This window comes from Musca domestica, unplaced genomic scaffold (genome assembly GCF_030504385.1).
Source record: "Musca domestica strain aabys unplaced genomic scaffold, Musca_domestica.polishedcontigs.V.1.1 174, whole genome shotgun sequence".
Classification (NCBI taxonomy): domain Eukaryota; kingdom Metazoa; phylum Arthropoda; class Insecta; order Diptera; family Muscidae; genus Musca; species Musca domestica.
The window spans coordinates 1223291-1245168 of NW_026712233.1; the positions used below are offsets into that span (position 1 = coordinate 1223291).

General features: G+C 37.4%; 1 pseudogene; it reads left to right on the top strand.

Moving 5' to 3' along the window:
- Window positions 1–21878, top strand: part of LOC131801805 (protein Wnt-6-like) — an 84319-nt pseudogene that overhangs the window by 51380 nt on the left and 11061 nt on the right.

Consider the following 21878-nt stretch of genomic DNA (forward strand, 5'->3'; position numbering starts at 1 on the left):
AGAAAAAAAGTTATTCGTGATGGAATTCAAGCGTGATAGTGTGATTTCTTTATAATTGGCTGGAAAACCACAGGTGGCTATCGTTAGAGCATTCCAGCATTTAAATGTGAATAAATATTTTGTGTCTCGTACCATCTCTCGTTACCGTGATAGTGGTAGCATGGCCCGACGTCAAGAAAGTGGACGGAAGGAAACAGCAACACCAGCAGAAATGTTTCGAAAAATAAAGAAGCGACTTGATCGAAACCCGATAAATGGTCCTCTGAAGAGTCTTTTCTCTATGGAAGAATTCTAAGGAGTCTTCTTGCGTCGGAAGAACTCTAGAAGGTGTTTTATTTATAGAAGACCTGTAGAAGGTATTTTTTCTATGGAATATCTTCTCTCCATGGAAAACCCCTTGAGAGTGTTTTCCCTGTAGAAGCTTTCAATAAGATATTCTCTTTACGGAAGACCCCTAGAAGGTATTCTCCAATTTAATTTTGTTAAAAATTTATGTATACTTATGCAACTAATTTAATAAAAAATATCTTATTTTTCTTTTCAATCCTTCTTTTTTTTTCTTTACATGAACCCCAACTATTTTTATCTAAACAATTTCCTTTTGCTGGATTATTTTCTCATCCACCCACAACACTGATGTCTACCGTCACTGATGCCTTCTCAACATGATGACAAATCAACCTCTTCGCCGTAAATAAATTTTCGTGCTATGACAACAACAATAATAACAACGACGACGCTGACAGGGCTGAGGGCTCGAATATTTTACTTGATCCAGATTTAATGTGCAAAAAGACACGTCGTCTACGTGGTAAAATGGCTGAAATTTGCCGACGCGATTCTGCCCTCCTGAAGGAGATCATCAACGGCATTAATCTAGGCTTCCGAGAATGTGAATTTCAATTTCGAAATCGTCGCTGGAATTGTTCAACGTTACGCAAGAGCATGAGAAAAATCTTAATGAGAGGTAAGTGAGAACGCAAAATGTTGGTAATTTTAAATTTACTATTTTTTTGTAAGAAGCCTATGGAACTGGCTATGGGAATTCGTGGGCTAATACTGTGGAAGGAACTTTTTGGCCATCGTAGAAAAATTAAAAGAAACGAATTAAATTCCACAATTTGTAATGAAAATTTAAGGATGTCTAAAATTATATACAGGGTTTCCCATATTCGACGGACCCATCTGGCAACGCCATAACTTTTGACAGAGATGTCACATCGCTTAATGACATACCGCGTTTGAAGCGTCAGTCCAAGCAGATTTTTACTATGAACACGGATTTTTACCATAAATACACGCCACGTGAGCGCTCTGAAATTTACATTCAGCAGAAGAAGTCAATTGTGAAAACTCAACGTGCTTTTAAAACATTAAAAAATGTGAGAAGTGCGCCTTCTAAGAACACCATTAAGCGTTTATACGAAAAAAATTCGACTAGTAAGGCTCTTTCTAATCCGAAGAGGCCATATAAAAGTCGACCAAGGCGATCGGCCGAGAATATCGCTGCGTACGAGCCAGTGTTGAGAGGTCCCCAAGAACATCCCAAAAAGGACGTTCTCAGCAGTTGGGCATGGCTCGGTCCACTTTACAACGGATTATTCGCATTGATTTGCATTTGTTCCCGTACAAAATTCAATTGACGCAAAGAATGTTGCCTGCGGACAAGCCTCGTCGATTGGAATGGGCCCAAAGGTCCGTCGAATATAGGCAACCCTGTAATTCTAATATAAAAAAGTTAAAAGATGACTTGCCTCATCACCGCGCAGGATAACCGGGTAAGGCTACTTGGCAAGTTGGTAGCTGTTGGTGGTGGCGATTAGACAAGGTTTTTAGAAAACTCGCACTGTAACGCTAACGCAGAATTTTTGGAAAGTGGGTTCTTGAAAAATTGGTCGATTGGAAAATTGGTCAAATTTTAGCTCAATGGGAACGTAAACAAGCAGAATTACCTTAATCAGCGAGAAGCATTGCAAAGTTGACAATGCATTCTGATGGATTCACAGTTTGATGCGGTTTATTGGCTAGTGGCGTCACTGGACCGTAGTTCTTCAAAGATGATGCTAATAGTACCGTAACTGTGAGAGGCGAGCGCTACTGTGAGATGATATCCAAATTTATTACCCAAATTGCAAGAAATTGACTTGCATGACAAGACGGTATCACATACCACACAACCAACGTTACCACAAACTTATTGCGAGGCCAGTTCCGTAAACATTTTATTTCACTTTCGAAACTGGTCAATTGACCGTCTATATCGTGCGATTTAACACCTATGGACTATTTTTGCGGGGCTATTTTAAAAGCTCAGGTCTATGCCCTGCTTCTTTCGGAACCTACTCAATGGAGGGTCAAAAATTTGAATAAACATAACAGAAGTCGAAATATATTTAAATAATCCAACATTGGCTGAGGATATACATGTGTCGCCAAATCCGACTTGATGGTTTCGTCAATAGGCGAAATTGTCGTATTTGGGGTAAAGAAAATCCTCGAGTAATTCACAAGAAGCAAATGCATCCTCAACGTGTCAAAGGAGTAATTTATATTAAATATTGGGATATGTGAAAATTGAAGACAATCGAACTCTTACATCGTAATAATTGTAATTATTCAAAATTTTGACCATATGTGGGGGAAGTACTTGATGGAGTGGACCGATATTGTCCATTTTCACACCTGACCTAGCACTGATGCAAACATAAGGATTTGCAAAGTTGGAGCAAAATCGGATTATCCTTTCCCTTTGCATGCAAAAAATATATTATTTGAAAATTTCGACCTTTTGTGGGGGAGGTACCAGAAGAAGTGGACTGATATTGCCCATCTCCGAACTCGATTTAAGTTTGACAAAAATATTACGATGTACCAAGTTTAGACCAAATCGGATACTCCCTACGAGAGTTATCGTGCCCACCAGCCAGCCAGACAGACAGACGGACATCGCTAGATCGACTCCAAATGTCCTGAAACGGATTTGGCCCAAAGAAACCTAGGGTCTAAAACCGTTATACCCTCTGTAGCCATATGACTGAGGGTATAAAAATGCAGAAATTTTGTGCTTATTTAATCTACATTAAATGAGAATCCGGCTGCGCCGATTTCAAATACGCATAAATAAAATATGGGCTCGAAAATCGTTATTTTCATCAGGCATATGACTGATATAAAAAATCGACAACGAATAAATCACCTTAAAATTGTTTAAAAATCAGCTAAGCCCTATCTAATTAGTTTAGGCAAAGATTGTAGGGTATCCGACATCCACAAATTCTCTATTCGCCGATCCAAAAGTTTGCTTTGCAGCAACAGTAGAATTCCATCAAATAAATTTAAACTAAAACCACAAAAATGTGGTAAGACAGCTATGATGGAAATGAGTTCAACAATGAAGAACTTTGGCAACATATTATTCAAATATTTCTTTCAAATTCCACTTAATTAATTAGTGAATAAAAACACAAGAAGACTACAGTTTAATTAAACAATTTTGACCACAAATCTGAAAATCTTCGTGCATAATTATAAATTATAACTTATAGAAATGGCAAGAATTTGAAAAATGTTAAGAAAAAAACATAATTTTAAATTTCATGGGATAAACAATTGGAAATATATGTTAAAAGGATGACTCATAGTGGATGGAATCTTTTGAAGCGTACATTCTTATTTAGACTATAATAGACAATAATTCATGGCCAGTCTTTAAGAAGTGCCACCATTCTAAGGTATCTTCTTTAATCATAAACTCGTATATACTCTTGTACCTTTCCAATAGTGGTTGCATTTTATAAAAAAAACTCGGGTACAAACATAAGCTTTTATGCCTCGGTTATACATGATATATAGGATTTATTATTTGTTGAGAAGGTAGTAATAGAATTTAGTCCTAATTTTAATTTTTTCGACAAAAATTTTCGAAAATAGCATCAAATTTTAGAATAAGTTTAGATTTCTTTGAATTGGTCACTCTTTGCGTGAAATATGGCCAATGAAACCGTCACACGCTGCCCGAATGTTGCTCTGCGGTATTTTGGCCCATTCCCGGCGAAGCACTTGCTTGAGGTGATCGACAATGTGGTATTTTTTAGTGCCAACCTTGCTTTCCAAAATACTCCAGACAAAATAATCCAACGGAATGGTATCCGGAGATTTTGATGACCATTGCACTTTGAAAATAAACCGAGGGACCTCATTTTGGGGTGCTGAGTGCGATGGTGCTAAGTCCTGTTGGAATGTCGTCCCAAGGCAAGAATATTTTCGCGATTAATACGAGCGAAGAGTGATCATCGACTGTTATGGCGGCCCACACCATCACCATGGCCAGCGCTTGAGTTCTGGAAGCCAATCGAAGGTGCACATTTTCAGCTGATCTCTTTGGCAAGTAAACACGATCATTTTGTTTTGTTTACAAACTGCTGGACAACGAGTGTTTTCTCATCGGAGACGGAGAAAACCAATTTCGGCAGTTGCCCACTTTCGGCCAAGTGAAGCAACTATTTATTTTCTTTCTGTTGAGATGTAAGTTCTTGCACTTTTTGGCGTTTCAATGGCTTTACCCCGAGCTCATTTTTCAATTTTTGCCGAATGGAAAATTCTCACCAAAATGCTTTTGCACGCTTGTAAACAATATAATGAGCTGTCACTGGAATAATTTTAACAGCTGTCGGACTAGTGGCAAATGACAGCCGTCTGAAGTTGGTTGCAGTTTTTTTATCTCACCCTGTAAAGTGCAGGAAGTTGTCGATATAGTCAAAATCTGGCGTGCGGCAATATTTACATCATATTAATTGAGGTCCGATACAAAATGGACAATATTTGGCCATTCCTTCGGAGCTCACCTCTTATAGGGTCAACAATTTAAATAATCATAACAGAAGTCAAAATATATTTAAATAATCGAGCATTGGCTGAGGGTGTACATCTATCGGCAAAACCGATTGATAATTTTTAACTTGTTTACATCCAATCCAATACCTCCAGAAATATTGAATTGTTTGAAGTTTAACGAAAATCGAAAACTTATTTCAGTTCTGAAATTGAAAGTTGCTGTTAGGAGGTACCAGAAAGTACCACTGGTCTTGATATATTTCGTGTTTTTAGTAGGTAGGTTACTTCTAACCAAAAATTGTCAATATAGGTTAACTAGTCCGAAGGACTAAGTCAGTATACCTCTAAATCGATCGGGGGAGATATTAAAGTAGCATTTGTTCGTGAAATAAATTGAAGTCTTTCAAAAAGCCGTTTCTGGGATCGGAGTCTGATGAAATTGGTCACGTCTTCATCAAATCAGATAAATGGCTAGATCAACTTCAAAATTTCACTCATCTTCCATTGAAGGACATATAATATTTTGAGAAGATTTATTATCCGTGAAAAGTCTATTCATCCAAAATTCACTCTTTAACGCCCTGTTTAAGAAAATGTTCGATTAACAATAATGAGAAAAATTCCCCTCGCCAGCTCTCCTTGTAGTCTCAACATTCACTTACTTGTTACAACCTCCACTCAACAAATTCGCCGATCATTAAAACTCGTGTTAAGCCATTTAATTGTTAGTGATTTTGTCAACTCAAAATCAAATGGGTGTCTGTCGGTATGAATTTATTAACGACAGTTACAACCGTTTAATTTGCATCTGAGCTGGACAGGTGGACGGACGATTGACGTCCAACCAACCAACCAAGCAGCCAAATGAACAACAGCAACATTTGGCTGTCTACCTTCGTTCGTTTTGACATATCTGATAATAAATTGGATCGTTAAGTATTCTGTAGTTTTTCCACCGTGTCTGGTGTGGTTTTTGTTGTTGCTCTTAGTGCCGTTCGTATATTAATTTATGCAGTGTTAATGTTAGTTATTGCTCCCCATTTTATTTATGCAAAGTTGGACGAGAGAACACAGTCATCATCGCGCCAATCTGTTTGCAATTTTGTTTTTTTTTGCCAACCAATCTTCGTCCTTCCACCTCTTCTTTACATGGTACGTAGGTATGTCGTCGCCGTTGTACGTGTTGCTGTGTAGGCCTCTCTTTCTCTCACTGCGACGTTGTAATATTTAAAAACTTAATTCAGTTTGTTTAACTAAACATGTCAACACTTGCTTTACATAGCGCACAACATGACAATGGCTTTTTTTTCTCTCCTGCAAAATACAAAGCGCCGCTAATAGACAACAGCAGCAACAACAACAGCGACAACACCACACATTTAAAAGATCAAAACCCAGCGATCAACACAACATCAACATCACCATACTACCATAATCATCTTGTAGGCAATAGCCCAGCTCTGCTAGCAAGCAGCGTCGAACAGCAATTACAATTACTCTCAATACACTGAAAAAAATATGCACCCTGAATATCACAATAGGAAGACAGATATGGGCTATGTAAATAGACACGCGATATTGGAGTTTTTTTATAAATAGGTAAACGTTATATAGACTAGAGATTTTTCAAAAAGCTTCCTACATGGCAGAACTTTTGAAACATTTCGTAAGAAGAAAGGATGTCAAAGGTCAACAACCGAAAAAAATCTTTCATAAATTCATTCTAAAAGTTTTGGACCCTAGAGGGATATAAAACACCTATTTGGGGGCGTTCTACAGGAAGAAGAATTTCTATACATTTTATAAAGAAAACAGTCATTACGTGTGAAAGAAAGACTTTCCATGGCTTTTTATAGAAAGGAGTTGTAAAAATCCATTATTGGCTTAAGTCTTTTGCCATTGGAAGACCAACAGAGTGTTTGCTTCAAAATATTACCTACTGATGTTCTTTCTTAGAGGAAGAATATGTATACAGGGTTGCCCATATTAGACGGACCTTTGGGCCCATTCCAATCGACGAGGCTTGTTCGCAGGCAATATTCTTTGCGTCAATTGAATTTTGTACGGGAACAAATGCAAATCAATGCGAATAATCCGTTGTAAAGTGGACCGAGCCATGACCAACTGCAGAGAACGGAGTTTTTGGGATGTTCTTGGGGACCTCTCAACACTGGCTCGTACGGCAGCGATATTCTCTGCCGATCACCTTGGTCGATTTTTATATGACCTCTTCGGATTAGAAAGAGCCATACCAGTCGAAAATTTTTCGTATAAACGCTTAATTGTGATCTTAGAAGGCGCCCTTCTCACATTTTTTAATGTTTTAAAAGCACGTTGAGTTTTCACAATTGACTTCTTCTGTTGAATGTAAATTTCAAGTATTTCGCGTGGCGTGTATTGGTACATGGTAAAAATCTGCTTGGACTGGCGCTTCAAACGCGTTATGTCATTAAGCGATGTGACATCTCTGTTAAAAGTTATGGCGTTGCCAGATGGGTCCGTCGAATATGGGCAACCCTGTACAATGTTGGGTCTGACATGAGAACTTCGAGGAGTTACAAATGGAATGACAATATTATAAAATAGTGGGGGGTTTAAAAATCGAAGGCTTCCTATAAAGAGAATACTTCCAATAGGCATTCTATAGGCTGAAGTGAAAAAACTGCCACCAACTTCAGATTGTTGTCATTTCTAAGCCACTCGTCTGACAGCTGTTAAAATTATCCCAGTGACAGCTCATTATATTGTTTACAAGCGTACAAAAGCATTTTGGTGAGAATTTTCCAGAAAAAAAGTTATTCGTGATGGAATTCAAGCGTAATAGTGGGATTTCTTTATATTTGCCTGGAAAACCACAAGTGGTTATCGTTAGAGCACTCCAGCATTTAAAAGAGAATACATCTTTTGTGCCTAGTAGCATTGTTCGTTACCGTGAAACTGGTAGCGTAGCCCAACGTCAAGGAAGAAAACAGCAACATCAGCAGAAATGGTTCGAAAAGTAAAGAAGGGACTTGATCGAAACCCGCGTCGCAGTGGCGAAAAATGGATCGTGAGCTGAACATATCGCAATATTCCATTCGGAAAATTCTTATTAACTTTATTTTGGCTTAAGGTCAATTGAAAAACATCAGTGTTTCATTTTTATAATTTTGATTTTTATTTTCCGATATTTCGACTGCCTTCGACAGTCATCTTCAGGGAAAATTTTTTATTGAGAAAAGCAACAGCCTTGTTTCACCGTCTATGCTAAAACTGAAAATAAAACGGAAAATATTGAAAAATGACCTCGGGGTGAAGCCCGAGCAACAGAAAGAAAATAGACTCACTCAAAAGAGCTAAAGAGTTGCCTCGCTTGGCCGAAAGAGGTGAACTGCCGAATTTGGTTTTCTCCGATGAGTAAATATTCGTTGTCCAGCAGTTTGTAAACAAACAAAATGATCGTGTTTACTTGCCAAAGAGGTCAGCTGAAAATGTACACCTTTGGTTGGCCACCACAACTCAAGCGCCGGCCATGGTGATGGTGTGGGCCGCCATAACAGCCTATGTTCACCCTTCGCTCGTATTAATCGACCGTGGCATCAGAATAAATACCGAATATTATCGCGAAAATATTCTGGAGGGTGTATTAAAGCTTTGGGCACGCAAACATTTTGGCCACAGACCGTAGACATTCCAACGGGACTCCGTACTCAAAGAATGGTTACAAAATGAGGTTCCTCGCTTCATTTCCAGAGCACAATGGCCACAAAAAGCTCCGGATACCAATCCGTTGGACTATTGTGTCTGGAGTATTTTGGAAAGCAAGGTTGCCACTAAAAAATACCAAAGTGTCGACCATCTAATGCAAGCGCTTCGCCGGGAATGAGTCAAAATACCGCAGAGCAACATTCGGACAGCGTGTGACGTTTTCATTGGCCGTTTTAAGGCCAAAATTCGTGCCAAAGGTGACCAATTCGAAGAAATCTAAACTTATTTTAAAATTTGATGCTGTTGCCGACATTTTTTGCTTTTATTCAATAAAATTAAAAAAAAAGTTACAAATTATGGCTTTTAACTTTGTTGCAGTTTTTTACCTCACCCTGTATATTCAATTTTATGCGATATCATAAATTCCATATTCACCCCAGGTTTCTGGTTCAGAGAAATATTTAGATAAAGCAAGTTGTAAAGGATCCCTGATTTGTTTCGCAAGTTGTGGAAGATAAAAGTATTGAAAATTGTGACCCTTTATGGGTGGGGTACCAGAAGAGGTTCGCAGATATATATCTTTTTCCCAACAGATCTTGTGTTAGCAAAAATGTTCTGAAATTTGACGAGAGTTGGATGCTTATTTCGCTGTCTTGGAGCGTTTTGTTTTTAAAAATCTTGAACCCTATGTGGTGGAGGTTAACATATCTTGTGTTGATGGAAATATTGGGATGTACCAAGTCTGAATGGAGCCGGATTTTAATTTTGCGTTTAATGAGCTTCGTGGATATTCAAAATTTTAACCCTTTCTGGGGAGGTACCAGAAGGAGTGGGCCGATATATTCCATCTTCACAGCAGATCTTTTGTTAATAGAAAGGATGGGATGGGTGAAATATGACGAGAAGCGGAGGCATATTTTATGACCGTTTTTGTTATTCAAAACTTTGTTGGGGAGGTACCAGAAGGAATGGTTTGATCTCTACCTTCTTTATAACAGATCGATCTTAGTTGATAGAAATATTCAAATATGCCAAGTCTGAATCGATTCCGATGTAAATTTCGAGTTGTATGAGTCTCATGGATATTCAAAATTTTTACCGACCTTTTGTGGGGGAGTTACCAGAAGGAGTGGATAAATATTGCCCATCTCCGAACTCGAACTAAATTTGATAATAATATTACGATATACCAAGTTTGGACCAAATCGGATACTTCATTCCAGCTTTATCGTGCACACCTGCCAGACAGACAGACGGACGAACGGACCCACATTGCTAGATCGACTCCAAATGTCCTGAAAGGGATTTGGTCCAAAGAAGCCTAGGATCTAAAACCGTTATTTCGATGAGGCACGTTTTGCCCATATCAAACGATACATACCCCTACCTATCCATATGTCTGAGGGTATATAAAATGTCAATATGGGTCCAACTTTTGATATAGTCCTAATAAAAAGACATGCCCTGATTTTATTCATTTCATGAAAACTATTTCACATAGATATATGGTTTGTCCTGAACGGAAAATTCCCGTTTGGTTGTCTTCCAAAATTTCTTTCACTGTCCTCACGTTATAGACCCCAAAATAGTTACCGTACGTAACTTCCAAACATACTTACATGCATAAATACACACATATGTTTGACTTTAACTGTGGAAATGAAAATGGAGTGACAGTACGGCGGAGTGCTGTCCGATTACATGTCGTTGTTCCGTCTTTCCAGAAAAGAAAGAGAGTGCGCGATGCATATAAACAACAAGTGCATTGGAATGATGAAGCCGTGCGATGATGTCTCCTGTTGGCGTTGTTGCTGGTGTTGTTTATGCTGATGATGTTGATCGTGGCATGTTGTTGAATGGCTGGACTTGATGGACGGCAAGATGGATGGATGAATGAATGGCGGTGGTGGTGGCGGTTGTTGGGATGGTATAGCTTGATCTTGATTTGGTTTCATTTATTTCGCTGTTGAACGTTTTTCGTTTTCGTTGTTTTTTTTTCTGTTTCTGATGGAACTGTTGTCAACACTGAATAATAATGAAGTTAATTTGTAACATTTGTGTATCAACGGCAATAATAACAACAACAGCAACAGCAAATAATATAACAACAATGATTTAACAATTTAAATGTAGCACAACTAAAACTATTTGCAGATTTCTAGAGGAGATGGTAAATGCAAAAATGTGAAAATTGCTAAGTTTTTCCCTCTCCTGTTTGTTTTTGTGAAAAATATTTCATTGAGTTTATGGGTCTGACATTCTAACAGTTTCCATGCCATGACTTGGGAAAAATATGCTCAGGTAGAAGTTGGGAATGTGACAATTGAAATTAGAAAAAACTACAAATTAGAAGAGAATAATTTCACGTTTAGAGGTCATAGTTTTAAGTTGCTGTCTATGAACTTTAATAAAAAAGCTTACCTGAATATATATTTGAAATGTATATGTTAAATATCTTGAAGGTGTTAAATGTAACTTTAATCGATTAGACATTATTCAACTTAAAATGCTTGTCGATATTCTGATAGAATGATCCCATGAAAGCCCTGATGTTACTTGGTAAAACTGGCCAAAAATAGAAGGAGTTAAATATTTTTAATGAAACATGTTACAGATAGAGGGAGGAAGCAAGGATCTAATGAAATTCAGAGTATATTGGATTCCTTGCTATAGTAGCTCCAAACGAAACTCGTACAGCTAAAGATTTTTTTCTTTTTCTTAAAATTTACAAAAATCAAAATTTACAAAAAATGTTTTTTTTTTTTTTGCATTTTATTGGTATAGAATGTAAGAAATTAAATAAATGTTAAAATATATCATATTTCAATGTCAAAGCCACTTCGTAAAATTTAAAGTATTTCTAGACATTAGTATTTTGTATGCATTCCTTTATTTGTAGCCTATGTTGCTAGGTTCAATTTTTTGCCATTCTTCAACAAAGCTTTCTTCAAATCTTCTTTGCAAGATATGGTACGCTGGCGAATTTTTCTATCGAGATAGCTCCATTAATTCTCTATGGGGTTTATGTCTGGACTCGAGGCTGGTGTATCCATAACTTGTGGATAATTATATAGCAGCCATGAGCGTACTTTATAAGTCTTGTGTTTCGGATCATTGTTTTGATAAAAATAATAGTCTCAGCCAAGGCCGAGTTTTTCCTTACAGAGTGGCAAACTATCTTTCAAAATGTTAAGGTACATAGTCGTATCCATAATACCTTAATATAGTAGTCAAGGACGTTACTCCACAAAATTATTTTTTTCGCCTTTCCCTTGACCTTTGTGTAACAATTTTATGGGTCTATAGGGGTCAAATGTATTTTGTTTATTAGACCTGCACCCATCTATATTAATAAAGAGTAGTGAAATGACTGACTAATTGACTGACGGCTGAATCTAAAATCTTGAATTTTTGTTCTAGGCAAGGCTGGCCCTAGTGCAACATTTCAAGATTTTAGATTTAGGAATAGGCGTGTGATAAGGCTGAGTTTTTGGAAATTAGTACTGAAAATACTAAAATGTACTATATTTGGTACAATTTGGTATTATGTAAACAGATAGTGTTTAAAATCTGAAATTTGGTATTCGGGTTGGCTGTTCATATGTAGCCTGGACATATGGATATGGTTCCGAAAATGTGTACTATAATTGTACAAAAAGTACTGAATGGAACTAAATTTGGTATTGGGTGAACAGATAGGGCTAAAATCTTGGAATTGAATATGGATGTCACTGTTGTGTACTCTAATTGTACTAAATTTGGTATTAAAGAATTGAAATCCTGAAATTTGGCATTGAGCTGGTCTCTGGAATTGAGATTTTGAGTTGTTTTCAGATATGTGTACTCTAGTTGTTCGAAAAGTGCTAAATTGAAGTAAATTTGGTATTTTGTGAGGGGATAGAGCTGAAAACGTGAAATTTTTTATTGCGACTCTTGTTGGTGCATAGGATTGAAATATGGAACGGGTTTTCAAATAAGTACTGAATGAAAAGTACTAAATGTAACCTTGAACCCCGAAATATTTGAAAAGTACTAAATGGTAGTAATTTTGGATCCGATTGTATGATCAGTATAAATGTTACGAAATTTGGTTTGGAAAGAACTGAAATTCTGAAGTTGTGTATTGATTGTTTGTTTCAAGGGTTTTGGAAAGAAAAATTTGATGTGGGTCCATTTTGCATTGGTTTTACAAATATCCTTTTTGGGAAATTTCAAAATGAATGATTATACCCTCAGCCATATGGCTACAGAGGATATATTTCATTGCTTATGACCAAAACGTACCTTATCGAAATAACGGTTTTAGACCTTAGGTCTCTTTGGACGAAACCCTCGATAACTGTCGAAGGGAGTATCCGATTTGGTACAAACTTGGTACATAAAAATATTATTATCGAAGATGGGCAATATCGGTCCACTCGTTCTGGTACCTGCCCCACAAAAGGTCGAAATTTAAAAAAATATGTATTGTGCTGCACAGAAAGAGAAAAGATAATACGAATTTGCTACAACTTTCTCCTAATATTTGCAACAGTGCTAGGTCAGGTGCGATCCATGCCATCAAGTGCTACTCCCTTAAATACCTCTCGCACAAAGGGTCAAAATTTTATATAACCAAAACGATCATCGAAATAAACATCTGGTCTTATTCATAATTCACACATCCCATTATTTCTACTAACACAAGATCTGCTGTGAAGGTGGGATATATCGGTCCATTTCCTATGGTCCATTTCCTATGGTATCCTCCACAAAGGGTCAAAATTTTGAATTCCCATGAAGTTATTAAAACGCGAAATTAACATACGATTCCGATCCGAAATGAATATGGAATTTATGTTTTCGCATAAAATTGGACGTAAATGTTCGATTTTCTTGTAATTATGCCCATACCAACATTTTTATCCGTATTACATGAAGTATTCGGTCGACTATATCTAGTACCTCACATAAAGTGAAGGAAATAACCAATGTTGTCCGAATTTGGCACGTCGCTATATTTATATCATATTAATTTAGGTCCGATACGAAATGAACTATATAGGTCCATTCCCTCGGAACCTACTCCATGGAATGTCAACAGTTTGAATAATCATAACATTGGCAGAGGGTATGAATCTAAGGTGGACTTTTCGCTGACGGAGTAGCGGGCACTGGCTAAAATGTATATAAAAAAGTAGAGTGATTAGAAACTGACTGGTTCATCAGCGGCCCGTCAAAACGGCTGAAGCTAATATCATAAAATGTTGTAGGTCAATGTTGGTGTGTAGTGGTGAGATAAGGATCGTTTTTTGGAAATTCGAAATATTAATGTACAAAAAGTTCTAATAATTAAATGCATTGTATTGGTTAAACGGATAGAGCTAGAATTCTGAAATTTGGAAGAAGGTGGCTGCTGGGATGTAGAATAGAGTTTATGGAAAATCTAACTATAAGTCCACTAGAATACTAAGAATCATATCGTTTGGATTATGCGAACGGATAGAGATTACATTTTTGAATTTGGTACACGAATTCTTCTTAAAATATCCTGAAACGGATTTTGTTACTTCGATGAAGAACATTTTGTCAGGACATAAGGTAATCCAGAGAATGATATTCTTCTGAAAGTAAGTAAAAGTCGTATTCGAGGTGAAAAATAAGAAAAAATTATATGAACATCTTCCCATAGTTTTCTGAGGTTCCCCACAGTTCTTTAAATAAATTCTAAATGTAGCTAATTTCTCCGATATCAATTACAAACAACTTTCTCCCATATCCTATTGTATTTCAATTTAAATGAAATAAATGCCAGTAGAACCATACACAGAAGACTAATATTTTAATTTCCATCGAATTTTTATCTACAAGCAGTTCCTATATAATCCACATTCATATATGACAATGTTAATAGCCAATAATCCTCGTATACACAGCTTACATTAATACAATTTAATAATTCATTACGAACACATGTAATTTAAAGACAAAATTAAGAAAAAAAAAATATTTTCTCTGGACAATGACAATTTAAAGCTCTTAAATTAATCACCTGAATGCCGTCTGACATTGATACACTTTCAAAAGTAAAACATTTGGACGACAAGTACGCCATGACGTCGAAGACGTGGAGACAATTTAAGCAAAATACTTGAAACCAAAAACAAGAAGACAACTCTAATTTTGTCACTTCCAAGGAAGAACAATGACCAACCAACCAAACTCTGGCCACAAAACGAAAGAAAACCAAAAACTGGCCAGGCAATCAATTTCACAGAAACAAAAGGCCAACTGGCCGCTTAGCGTGTGTGTGTGTGTGTGAAAATATAATTGTGTGTGTGTTTGTGGAAAAGAGAGTGGCTTTGCGGCTATTGATATTCGTAATAAATTTCGCATTAGTTAACTAAGTTGGACATTTAAATTGTTACCCAATGACAACTGTGGTATTCCATGGCCTGGAATGAATGGATGATGATGATGGTTGGTTGTTTGGTGATGGTGATCAAGATGTGCCAAGGAGTTGCAGTCGAAGCCGCCGCCGCCGCCATGGTGATCCAGCAAACGTCGGTAATGAGTGCGCAATTGAGCCACCCCATTCTGTGGGACATCCAAGCTCTAAAAAACAAACCAACCTGACATATTGACGTGACAACGTTGCACTAAACGTAAAATGCTTTGCACTGCAATAATGAAGTTGAAGTGGACAGAATGGCAACTTATTTTGGTCGTCTGAAGAGGGTAAAAAGGAAGGTTCAATTTACCTTGGCCATCCCACTTTGCGACAAAAAATTAATGGTTATTCATAAATCTCCAATTATATAAGAATTGAAGGTGTCTTCAATTAATATTTATAGAAGCCTTACGGAAGACCGCTGAGGAAATCCAATTACCAAGATCCTCGAAATAAATGGAAGCATGAGAATTCCATACATGGGTGCAACTGCGCCAAAACACTATATTGAAAAAATTGTGCGAAGAGGTAGACCACGCCACAAGAATTTAAGTGAAAGCCAACACGATTTGAAAAGAAGTCAGAAAGTATCAGTCGGATTTGCCGACAGATGTATACCATCAGCCAAAGTTTGATTATTTAAATATACTTTAACATATATTAGGATTACTAAGACGATTGACCCTTTATGGAGTAGGTTCCGAATAAATGTTTAGTAAAATAATGACAGAAAAAAAAGTATAGAAAATTGTAGCCCTCTATGGGTGAGGTACCAGAAGGTGTTCACAGATATATATCATCTACACAGCAGATCGTTTTTTGGAAAAAATGTTAGTATGTGTTAAATTTGAAGAGAGTTGTATGCTAATTTCGCTTTCTTGGTGCGTTTTGTTTTTCAAAATCTTGAACCCCATGTGGGGGAGGCACCAGAAGAAATTATCCGATCTCTACCATCTTCATAACAAATCTTGTGTTGATAGAAATAATGGAATGTCGCAAGTCTGACTGGAATCGGATGTTAATTTCGCGTTTTGGGAGCTTCATGGATTCTCAAAAAGTTGACCATTTGTAGGGTGGACCGGAGTGGACCGATATATCCCATGATTCCGCCCAAACATTGAGTTAATAAAAATAAAAATTTGGTTAATAAAAATAATAATGGGATGTGTGAAATATGAAGATAACCGGATGCTTTTTTCGGATTTTATAAACGTTTTGGTTATTCAAAACTTTGACCCTTTGTGGGGGAGGTACCAGAAGGAATGGTCCGATCTCTACCATCTTCATAACAGATCTTGTGTTGATAAAAATACTGAGACGTACCAAGTCTGAATGGAATCGGATGTTGATTTCGTGTTTTATGAGCTTCATGAATATTCAAAATTTTGACCCTTTGTGGGGGAGGTACTACAAGGAGCAGATTGATATTTCCCATCTTCACAGCAGATCTTGTGTGAGTAGAAATAATGGGATGTGTGATATATTATGAGCACCGAATGCTAATTTCGGATTTTATTATTGTTTTGTTTATTTAAAAGTTTGACCCTTTGTGGGGGAGGTACCAGAAGGAATGGTCCGATCTATACCATCTATATAACAGATCTTGTGTTGATAGAAATATTGAGATATGCCAAGTATGAATTGAATCGGATGTTTATATCGCGTTTTAGGAGCTCCGTGGATATTCAAAATTTTGACCCCTTATGGGAGAGGTACAGGAAGGAGTAAACCAATGTATCCCATCTTCACAGCAGATCATGTGTTAGTAGAAATAATGGGATGTATGAAATATGAAGAGAACAGGATGCTTATTTCGAATTTTATAATCGTTTTGGTTATTCAAAACTTTGACCCTTTGTGGCGGAGGTACCAGAGGAAATAATTCGATCTCTACCATCTTTACAACAGATCTTGTGTTGATAGAAGTATTGAAATTTGCCAAGACTGAATGGAATCGGAAGTTAATTTTAAGGAGCGGTCCGATAGTGCTCATCTCCGAACTCGATCTAATTTTAATAATAATATTACGTTGTACTATGTTTGGACCAAATCGTATACTCCCTTCGAGAGTTATCGTACCAGCCAGCCAGCCCGACAGACAGACTCCAAATGTCCTTAAGCGGATTTGGTCTGAAGAGACCTAGGGTCTAAAACCGTTATTTCTATGAGGCACTTTTGGCCTATCAGCCCTCTTTGGCCATATGGCTGAGGATATAATGAGGCCAACATCCTCGATATGAAAGATACTCTATATAGGCCTCGCAGCTATTAAAACCATTTCTATTTATTATTGAATATGAAGAAAGTCCGGCAACTCTGGCCACAGTGATCCACTGCTGTAATCCACTCCGTTACTCTTTGTTATTTATGGCCTTTGAAACGGATTTCGGTGAACGATTATGGGATTTGCTCAGCATGATTTTCACATGTGTCATGTGCGAGCAATTATAGTTGCCGCATTCTTGGGCCAGTTTTCTTCACAAGATTTGTTTGTGAGTGTCGTCACCAAATGTGTGGGACATACGGAGGGGGTCTTGGTGAAAACGATTGAACTTTACCTTTCCAACACACACACACACCCAAACCTCACCATTGGTATTCGTCACCTTGCCATCTGGACTCCCGCAATAAGCGAATATCAGCAACTATATTGGCTGCTTTTTATTATTGCCTAAAGGGTGTCGTTAAACTTTACAACCAGCCAGCCACGACGACTCTCCAACGACAATGGGTGAGTGTGTCAAACCTTTGCGGCTTCTTTATTGGAGTTTGGATTTTTTTTTGCTTCGCTCCAAAAAAATCACAAACTTTGTTACGATCCTCACTAATCGTTGTTGTTTTCGTTGTACGTCTTTTGTTTGGCCATTTGGAATTCTGCTGGCCCGTTCGATGATCGGCTTCTGAGGTATGTCGTCAGTTTGGCTTCCTTCAACGCTAAAACGTTTCATTGTAAACTTGGCCATAATTTATTTAAATTGACAGCATGGATGCTCATTTTAAGCGCTATTCATCAGGTTTTATTATGCAACTTGATGGATGATGTGGTTTAGCGTTCAGGTGACGACTATCCAAACGAGGAGGACAAGGAGACCACTACCAACATTATGCCACGCCATCATACACACACACACAATCACACAAATATTGTAAATTGTTGCAATAATTAGTTAACATACAAACGCGGCAAGCAACTTCGTGGCTGCAATTACACTTGACATCTAAATGGAGGATGTACGTCAAACAAATAGAAGTATCCTCCATAATGGCCATAGATGATTTCCTTTGGTGCTGCAGCAGATCATTCATTATGACATACATACTTGAGTGTCTGGTCGCTCATCAAACCAGACATGTGGATGACTGAACGATAGTCTGGAATATTAGGAATTAATTAATATAACGTAAATATAATTGCCCACTTGGGATAGGCTTCATCATCATCCCGATTACCAATGGAATGGATGTTATTTGAAATTATCTATTGTCTGGAGCAGCCAGTTATGGAAGAATCCTAATTAGGTCAGCTTAAATTATGTGTAGCTTAATTACTCAAATAAGAGATGCCTCGAGCACTCTGAGAAATATGAAAAGTTGTGCTATGGATATCGAACGCTTTGGTGGCAGGGCTACAAGGTGATGTCAGTAGGATAAAATGGTATTAGGTTTGCCCAGGGCGGAATTTAATAGCCTCCATCATGTGAAAACTTAAATTACGCTGTTGCTTAAAATCCCCAGAAGTTTAGGCCTTGGTTATATGTAAAATCCTGTGGAAATACCGAATTAATAGGTGTGGCTAGGACCCTTAAAATACCCACAATTTAGGGGGCTGTCGTTAAATTGGGCGCCACTCCAAAATTGAAAAAGAAAGAAATTCTTTCTTCTACTCACTAAGGTCTCAAAATATAAAACTACAGCACTGGATGGAAAATCAGACCATGCCACTAAAACCTCTTAAAATCTGCCGGTCCGATAAAACGCTAATGTCAAAACACCTGTCTGTATTGAGAACCTCTTATAAGATGAATTTCATCAAAATAGAACATAATGCCCAGCCAACTCGTGTTGGCAATTGTGACTAAGCCTTAGAAAATACCAGCAATCAGATGTTACTTCAAAATCGGGCTATATAAAATAATGAACCTGAAACGAAAATGCAGAAATGTTCAGAGAACCTAAAACACTACTTTACGACTACTTCGATTGGTTGGGGATTTTAAGGCAAACCTGTAATTTTTTCAAAGGCAAGTACCGTGGTATTGATTCTGTTTAACTCAGGGGAGTGGGGGAAAATTTCGACAGTTTTGTGTGATGGTAAGGATGATACGGGTGTGTGGTGATGATGGTGAAAGGAAGAAAATTATAAGAAATAAAATACAGGCAAGAATTTGTTTTATTCGTAGTATAGTACAGGTTTTATTGGCGCTTCTTCTCATTCAAAAAAATCTACCTTTGAAATTAGGTCCGAAGTCAAGGTCTGTTTAGTAATAACGCGAAAGGAAATAATTATTCGCGACATGAGTACAGGGTTTCCCATATTCGACGGACCCATCTGGCAACGCCATAACTTTTGACAGAGATGTCACATCGCTTAATGACATACCGCGTTTGAAGCGTCAGTCCAAGCAGATTTTTACCATGAACCAATACACGCCACGCGAGCGCTCTGAAATAGTTGAAATTTACATTCAACAGAAGAAGTCAATTGTGGAAACTCAACGTGCTTTTAAAACATTAAAAAAAATTAAGCGTTTATACGAAAAATTTTCGACTGGTAAGGCTCTTTCTATTCCGAAGAGGCCATATAAAAGTCGACCAAGGCGATCGGCCGAGAATATCGCTGCCGTACAAGCCAGTGTTGAGAGGTCCCCAAGAACATCCCAAAAACGCCGTTCTCAGCAGTTGGGCATGGCTCGGTCCACTTTACAACGTATTATTCGCATTGATTTGCATTGTTCCCGTACAAAGTCGATTGGAATGGGTCATGGGTCCGTCGAATATGGGCAACCCTATACACTTTAAGTACTGAACGACAAATGAAGGCAGAGTACCACAAGTAAATATTCCAATTAGAGAAGTAGCAGAGAGAGAGAGAGAGTGAGAGAGAGAGAGAGACCCTCGTGGTGTCAATCAGCATCCGTGATTTACTGGATTTGAGAAGTTGAGGTGGAACGTATCAAATTGTTATATGTTCTATACCAATGAGATTGCCCATACTTTGAAATTTTTTAGAGGGCAGAATTTACTTTTCCGCAATTGTTAATGTGAAATTACAAGACTGACTTGTTAGGAAGGTGCGGCTGGGATCTTCGAAATGCTGAAAATCAAAAAGTATTATTCTATAGGGACTATAAAAACTTCAGCAGATTACGAAAGCAGAGCTAAAAAGTTAAAAAGCTGCTAAGTTCGGACGGACCGATCTTTTAAAACCCTCCAACATTTGCAAGGAACTTGAAAAATTTAAAAAGAAACGAAAATCGTTATACGAAGACCAGTATACATTAGGACCTTCAAGTACGAAATTTAAAGCAATTCCGATGAATAATGTCGTTAATATCATCAAAATACCGTAGAGGTATACGAAGACGTATACCTGCTTACATAATTTCCTGTCATATATTGAAGTATCCATTACGAATTTCAAATATGAAATTTGAAACAATTCCGGTGAATAAAGTCGTTAAAATCATCAATATCGGAATATCGGGAAGTATAGTTATATGGTGGCTATACGAAGACATGGATCTGCATTTTGAGCCACGCAATTTTTTTTCATAGGCGTTATGGGTACTATAACGAACTACAAATAGGAAAATTACAACAATTCCGGTGAATAATGTCGCTAAAATCATAAAAACATTTACGAACTTAACATGGCTACTGGCAAAATAAAGGAGTATCCGATTTCTTCTAAATTTGGTTTATTGTAATATTATATCTAACTTAGATCGAATTATGAGTTGGATAAGGGAAAGGCTCGAGGCTTATAGAGCCTGGTTTTTTTCTGCAGTCGTCATATCATGGTACATCGTAATATTATTGTCAAACTTAGATTGAGTTCGGAAATAAACAATATCGGTCTACTCCTTCTGGTAGCTCCCCCACAAAAGGTCGAAATTTTCCAAGAAAATAATTTACTGCACAAAAAGAGAAAGGATAATCCGATTTTGCTTCAACTTTGCTTTGCAAAAAGGGACATTAATGGTTCACTCCATCCAGTACCTCCCCCACCAAGGGCCAAAGTTTTGAATAATTATCAGACTTATAAAATGTGATGTTAGTGTCCGATTGTCTTCAAATTACACACTTCACAATATTTTTACCCAAGGTCTGGTGTGAAGATGCTACCTCCCCCACAAAGGAACAACATTTTGAAAATCCATGAAAGTCATAAAACACAAAATTAACATCCGATTTCATTCAGACTTGGCACATCTCATTATTTCCATAAGATCGGATCGTTACTTCTGGGACCCCAAAAAGGGTCAAAGTTTTGAATAACACAAACGATCATAAAAACCGAAATAAGCATCCGGTTCAAGATTTTCAAAGAAAATAATTTACTGCACAGAAAGAGAAAAGATATTCCGATTGCTCCATCTTTGCAAATCCTGATATTTGCATCAGTGCTAAATCAGTGGGAATATGGACAATATCGGCCCACTCCATCTTGTACTTTCCCCACAAAGGGTCAAAGTTTTGAATAACATAACGATCATAAAATCAAAATAAGCATCCGGTTTTCTTCAAATTACACACACCACAATATTCATAATTACCCAACGCGAGGTGTGAAGATGGAATACATCGGTCCACTTCTTCTTGTACCTCCCCGAAAAAGGGTAAAAATTTTGAATATCGAAGAAGCTCAGAAACAGCGAAATTAACTCCGATTCCATTCAGACTTGGTACATATCAATATTTACATCAA